This window comes from Neophocaena asiaeorientalis, unplaced genomic scaffold, assembly GCF_003031525.2.
Source record: "Neophocaena asiaeorientalis asiaeorientalis breed wild unplaced genomic scaffold, Neophocaena_asiaeorientalis_V1.1 scaffold959, whole genome shotgun sequence".
NCBI lineage: Eukaryota > Metazoa > Chordata > Mammalia > Artiodactyla > Phocoenidae > Neophocaena > Neophocaena asiaeorientalis.
This window is the reverse complement of record NW_020173039.1, coordinates 9,999-17,372: the sequence shown is the minus strand read 5'-3', so window position 1 is coordinate 17,372 and position 7,374 is coordinate 9,999. Positions and strand designations below refer to the sequence as shown.

General features: G+C 36.8%; 1 pseudogene; it reads right to left on the bottom strand.

The window, feature by feature from the left end:
* Positions 1–687: 687 nt before the first annotated feature.
* On the bottom strand, positions 688–4,814 carry LOC112398256 (hypoxanthine-guanine phosphoribosyltransferase pseudogene; annotated as a pseudogene).
* Positions 4,815–7,374: the final 2,560 nt, after the last annotated feature.

Below are 7,374 nucleotides of genomic sequence, written 5' to 3'. Positions count from 1 at the left end.
CTTGTGGGTTTTTCTGTAACCTTTTTTTTTATTTTAAAGAGACAGCCTTTATTTGTAAGGGTTTTTTACATTGAAGAATTCAAAAAGTGGTAGGTTTTTGGAACTTATTGACCTGTATTTAAAAGGAACTGCTGACAAAGATTCACCAGAAATAATCTGAACAAGCGGGAAAATACAATTAATACTACTGAAGCCTACTAAGGTAATGCCAGGACATATGGTTTATATGACATAATGACCTCTAAATGCTGTTACTGATATGAAACTGCTTCTTCTCTAAACACACAGTGGTATAATTAACAGTATTCAATCACTTCTGTTCTTTCTTGACTATATAAAAATTAAAATCTCAGTTAAAAAACTAATATATTCATCTCTTTAAATGTTTCTTACAGATACAATTTCAATATTTTCATTCAATAGTGGTGTGATTTAAGAGATTTTTCATTCACAAGTGAAATAACAATCCACCCAAAGGGAACTGATAGTCTATAGACTCACAGTGCAAATAAAGAGTTCAGGAATGCAGCAACTGACCTTTCTAAAATGCAAAACAGATACAATTCCTCGAAGATACATGCAATAAGCTCTACTAAGCAGCTGGCCACAGAACTAGAACATTTGATAATTTTACTGGTGACTTCAATGGGACTCCAGATGTTTCCAAACTCAACTTGAACTCTCATCTTAGGCTTTGTATTTTGCCTTTCTAGTTTTACTAATGACACAAACATAATTCAAATCCCTGAAGTATTCATTATAGTCAAAGGCATATCCTATAACAAACTTGTCTGGAATTTCAAATCCAGCAAAGTCTGGTCTATAACCAACGCTTCGAGGGGTCCTTTTCACCAGCAAGCTTGCAACCTTGACCATCTTTGGATTATGCTGCTTGACCAAGGAAAGCAAGGTTTGCATTGTTTTGTCAGTGTCAATTGTATCTTCAACAATCAAGAAATTCTTTCCAGTTAAAGTTGAGATATTATCTCCAACAATTACTTTTATGTCACCTGTTGACTGGTCATTACAGTAGATTTTCAGTCTGATAAAATCTACAGTCATGGGAACAGATCTATCACTATTTCTGTTCAGTGCTTTGATGTAATACAGCAGGTCAGCAAAGAATTTATAGCCCCCCTTGAGCACACAGAGGCCCATGATGTGATGGCCTCCCATCTCCTTCATCACATCTCAAGCCAGCCATTCGGTCCACAATGCTGGGGCTGTGGGTCACCATAACGGAGCTGGCTGGAATGTGGGCTGAGGGCAGTCTGGGATGAGCTTTTTCTGTAACATCTTATGGAAAAACCCAAACGAAATTTTTGGCTAATCTAATATATTAAGCAAACACTAACTGATCTGAATGGAGAAATAGACAACAGTACAATAATAGTAGGGGACTTCAATAACCCCACTTTCAATAATAGATAGATCACCCAGACATAAAAGAAGGAAATGCTGGACTTGAGTTATACTTTAGAGCAAATGGCCCTAACAGACGTACATAGAACATTCCATTCAACAGCAGCAGAATATATATTCCTCTCAAGTTCCACATGGAATATTCTCCAGGAAAGATCACATCACAAAACAATTCTTAGCCAATTTAAGAAGACTGAAGTCATACCAAGTAACTTTTCTGACCACAAAGGTATGAAACTAGGAATCAATAACAGAAGGAAAACTGGAAAATTCACACAAACGTGGAAATTAAACAACACACTCCTGAACAACCAATGGGTCAAGGAGGAAATCAAAAGGAGCATTTAAAAATATCTTGAAAACAAACAAAAATGGAAATATTACATACCAAAACGTATAGGATGCTGCAAAAGCACTTATAAGAGGGAAGCTTTAGCAATAGGTACTTACATTAAGAAAAAAGAAAGATCTCAAATAAATAACCTAACTTTACACCTCAAAGAACTAGAAAAAGAAGAATTAACTCCAAAGTTAACAGAAGGAAATGATAAGGATTAGGGCAGAAATAAAATTTTAAAAAATCAACTTATATATATACAATGGAATATTACTCAGCCATAAAAAAGAATGAAATTCTGCCATTTGCAGCAATGCGGATGAACCTAGAGAATATCATGCTTAGTGAAATAAGTCAAACACATACTGTATAATAACACTTATATGTGGAACCTAAAAAATAATGTATATGCAAAACATAGAGTCACAGATATAGAGAACAAACTAGTGGTTACCAAAGGGGAGAGGAACAAACGAGGGGTAAGAGAATAACAGATACAAACTACTATGAATAAAATAGATAAGCAGCAAGGATACATTGTAGAACACAGGGAATTTTTAGCTATTACCTTGTAACAATTTATAATATAATATAATCTGCAAAAATATTGAATAATTTTGCATGAGATTGTTCAATTTGAAGAAATTGAAGAGGACACAAATAAAAGGAAATATATCTAATGTTCATGTATTAGAAGAATTAATATTGTTAAAATGTCCATACTACTGAAAGCCATCTATAGATTCAATACAATTCCTATCAAAATTCCAATGGCATTTTCCACTGAAATAGAGAAAAAAACCTAAAAATTTTATGGAACTACAAAAGACCCTGAAGAACCAAAGTAATCCTGAAAAGAACAAAGTGAGAGGCATCATGCTTCTTGATTTCAAACTATGTTATTACAAACGTATAGTAATCAAAACAGTGTGGTACTGGCATAAAAATAGACACAAAGACCAATGGAACAGAATCAAGAACCCAGAAATAACCCCTTGCTTATACAGCCAACTAATACTGACAAGGGAGTCAATGATACTTAATGGCGAAAAGATAATCTCTTCAATAATTGGAATAGGGAAAACTGGATAATCACATGCAGAAGAATAAAATGGACCCTATCTCACACCACTCACAAAACATTAACTTGAAATGGATTTAAAGAATTAAACATAAGATCTAAAGCTATAATACTTCTAGAAGAAAACATAGAGGAAAAGCCCCTTGAGTCTTGGCAATGATTTTGGTGGCTATGACACTGAAAGCACAAGCAACAAAAGCCAAAGTAAACAAGTGGGACTAAATCAAACTAAAAATCTTCTGCACAGCAAAAGAAATAATTTAAAAAATGAAAAGGAAGCCTATGGAATGTAAGAAAATATTTGCAAATCATATATCTGATAAGGAGTTAATATCCAAAACATAGAAGGAACTCATAAAACTCAATAACAAACACACAAAAAATATGATTAAAAAATGAGCGGGGGGGGGCTTCCCTGGTGACGCAGTGGTTGAGAATCTGCCTGCTAATGCAGGGGACACGGGTTCGAGCCCTGATCTGGGAAGATCCCACATGTCACGGAGCAACTAGGCCTGTGAGCCACAACTACTGAGCCTGCGCGTCTGGAGCCTGTGCTTCACAACAAGAGAGGCCGCAATAGTGAGAGGCCCGCACACCATGATGAAGAGTGGCCCCCACTTGCTACAACTAGAGAAAGCCCTCACACAGAAACGAAGACCCAACACAGCAAAAATAAATAAATTAATTAATAAACTCCTACCCCAACATCTTCTTAAAAAAAAAAAATGAGCAGAGGAACTGAGTAGACACATTTCCAAAGAAGATACACAAGTGGCCAACAGGTACATGAAAAGATGTTCAATATCACTAGTCATCAGGGAAATGCAAATCAAAACCACAATGAGATGTTACCTCACACCTGTTAGAATGGCTATTATAAAAAAGACAGATAAATTTTGGCAAGGATGTGGAGAAAGGGGAAACCTGGTGTACTATTGGTGGAAATATAAACTGGTGCAGCCACTATGGAGAACAGTGTGAAGTTTCCTCAAAAAATTAAAAATAGAGCTACCATATGATCCAGTAATCTCACTTCTGGGTACATATCCAAAAGAAATGAAATCAAGTCCTCAAAGAGATATTGCACTCCCATGATCGTTGCCATGTTATTCACAATAACCAAGATATAGAAACCACCTTAGTGTCAGTCTACAGATAAATGGATATAGAAAATGAGGCATATATACACAAGGGAATATTATTGAGCCAAGAGAAAGAAGGAAATCCTGCCATTTGCAACAATATGGATGGACCTTGAGGGCATTAAGTTAAGTGAAATAAGTCAGACAGAGAAAGACAAATACTGTATATCATTTATATGTAGCATCTATAAAACCCAAACTCACAGAAACAAAGTAGAATGGTGGTTGTAAGTGACTGGGGGCGGGGGTGGGAATGGGGAGATGTCAACCAAAGTGTACAAACTTCCACTTATAACATGAATAAGTCCTGGGGATCTAAAGTATAGCATGGTGACTATAGTTAACAATACTGTATTATATGATTGAAAGCTGCTAAGAGAGTAGATCTTAAATGTTCTCATCACAAAAAAGAAATGGTAATTACATGAGGTAATGGAGGTGATAACTAACCCTACTGAGGTAAACATTTTACAATGTATAAGTGTATCAAATCATCGCATGTACACGTTAAACTTACACAATGTTTTATGTCAATTATATCTCAATAAAGCTGGAAAAAATAAGGAACTTTTGAAAAAGAATAGTCTTTAACCCCAAAGAAATAAGATACTAATGATAAAATGCCAGGAACTGGGGCCCTAATTTTGGTCAGAATTCTTAACTCTTACCCTTAAAGTCGTATCAGAGTTCACCCTTTGGATCTTAGGAAAAAACAGTGATGTGGTGCTTTTTATTTTTATTTCTGATTTAGGTTTATTTTTAAATGGTAAGGGTAAAAGCTATCTAGTATACTCTTCCATTTACATCCTAGCTCACCAACCCTGGGATCCATCGCCCAATCTCCTTTTGCTCCTATTCTGGCCTCCTGCTCAGTGTTCCCTCTCCACCTCCTTATGTGTGGAGGGACTAAAGTGAAGACAGACTGGCCAGGCTAATTTTTCCAGGGGTGAGCCCAACTTTGGATTTTTACTTTAAAGTAGAATATGAAAATTTCCTTTAAGACAGTTTCCTGTTTTGGATCACAGTCAATTAGTAACATTTTGCCAGTAATAACTGAAGGACTGAAGTCTAGGTGGAAAAAGAGAGAGGAAAAGAGAGAACTCATTCTTCATTTACTGTTTTAAACTTCAGCAAACAGTGAATTATTTATATTTATTTCCTTGATATTCACCCATTCAGCAAACGTTCATTTTGTGCCTACTGTGTGCCAGGCCCTGAATTTTATGATTTCATATATCTAGATCTTTTCTTTCTCACAACAACTCTACGAATTAGAATTGTCACCTTACTTTATAAGTTAGGAAACTGAGGCACAGGGAGCTGAAGTGACCTGTCTCAGGTCACATTGCTGGTAAGATTTTAAATAGATTCTCTGGTCACCAGAGCTACAGCTTTTTCCACCAGCCTTGCAGCTGACTCTCCACTTGGAGTTGTTGTGGAGACTGTGCTGTGAGCTGTCAAAATATTAGCAAAGGTATGCTCTCTTGTACATCAGATGACAGCATTTTGTTGGTCTAATTTTACCAGCCTATTTATTTAGTGACATAGGATAAGTTGGTTCAATATAGATCAAGAGTGGTGTTTTGGGATTCTTACCCAATCAGGTTTAAATGTACTTTTGAAAATGTATCCTTCAAAAGCCAGAGTTTTACTTAATGGGGAAACCCTGGAAGCATTCCTGCTAATGTCAGGAGAAAAGAAATGATGCTCACTATTGGCACTATTATTTAATGTTTCATTGGATGTATTAGCTAGCACACTCTTGCTGAAAGTGAAAATTGGTATAACATTTTCAAAGGGCAACTTGATAGTATCTATTAAAAGATAAATTTTCAGACCCAGTGATCCACCATTTCAAGTGCTAGAAATTTATCCTAGAGAGACGTCACCACAGAGGTGCAAAGATTTATGTACAAGGATGTTTATTGCAGTATTGTTCATAAGGGAAAACAACCCAAATGTCTATTAATAAAGGAACTGAGAAAATATATAATAGTGCATAAAAAAACTAGATAGATCTAATGTACTAATATGGAAAAACGTCCATGTTGTACAGATCAGTGAAGAAAGAAAGTTTAAAAATAGTATGGGACTTCCCTCGTGGTGCAGTGGTTAAGAATCCACCTGCCAATGCAGGGGACACGGGTTTGCACCCTGGTCCGGGAAGATCCCGCATGCCGCAGAACAACTAAGCCCATGCGCCACAACTACTGAGCCTGCACTCTAGAGCCTGCGAGCCACAACTACTGAGCCCGCATGCCACAGCTACTGAAACCTGCATGCCTAGAGCCCGTGCTCTGCAACAAGAGAAGACACCATAATGAGAAGCCCACGCACCACAACAAAGAGTAGCCCCTGCTCACCGCAGCTAGAGAAAGCCCGCGTGCAGCAACGAAGACCCAATGCAGCCAAAAATTAATAAATTTTAAAAAATACCACAGACTAAATGGCATAAGCAACAGAATTTATTTCTCACCATTCTGGAGGCTAGAAATCCAGGATCGAGGTGTTGGCAGGTTTGGTTTCTTCTGAGGCCTCTCTCCTAGGCTTGCAGATGGCTGCCCTCTCACTGTGCCCTCTCATGAACTTTCCTCTGTGTGTGTGCATCCCTGATCTCTCTCGTGTGTAAAAATTTTCTTTTCTTATAAGAACACCAGTCAGATTGGATTAGGGCCCATCCTAAAGGTCTCATTTGAACTTACTTATTTCTTTAAAGGCCCTATCTCCAAATACAGTCACATTCTGAGGTACTGAGGGTTAGGACTTCAATATATGAATTTGGGAGGAACACAGTTCATCTCGTAACAGTTTTTGATCTGGTTTATGAATGTATGGGAGTTTATTGTACTAAACTCTTTGGTTTTGTGTATGTTTGAAAATTTATATTAAATACAACATTGTAGAAGAGGACATAAAAGTAGACCTGAACAAATTGACATACATGCCCCATGAATAAGAAGACTCTTCAATAAGTGGTGCTGGGAAAACTGGACAGGTACATGTAAAAGTATGAGATTAGATCACTCCCTAACACCATACACAAAAATAAGCTCAAAATGGATTAAAGACCTAAATGTAAGGCCAGAAACTATCAAACTCTGAGAGGAAAACATAGGCAGAACACTCTTGACTGCCTGGAGGGGTGGGATAGGGAGGGTGGGAGAGAGGGAGACGCAAGAGGGAAGAGATATGGGAACATATGTATATGTATAACTGATTCACTTTGTTATAAAGCAGAAACTAACACACCATTGTAAAGCAATTATACCCCAATAAAGATGTTAAAAAAAAAAGACTCACCATCAGAAAGATATGTTTTCCATAAATAAATTTATAATTTCTAACACATCTTTATAAATATACCTGATTCTTTGCCTGAAACTGTACAAGCT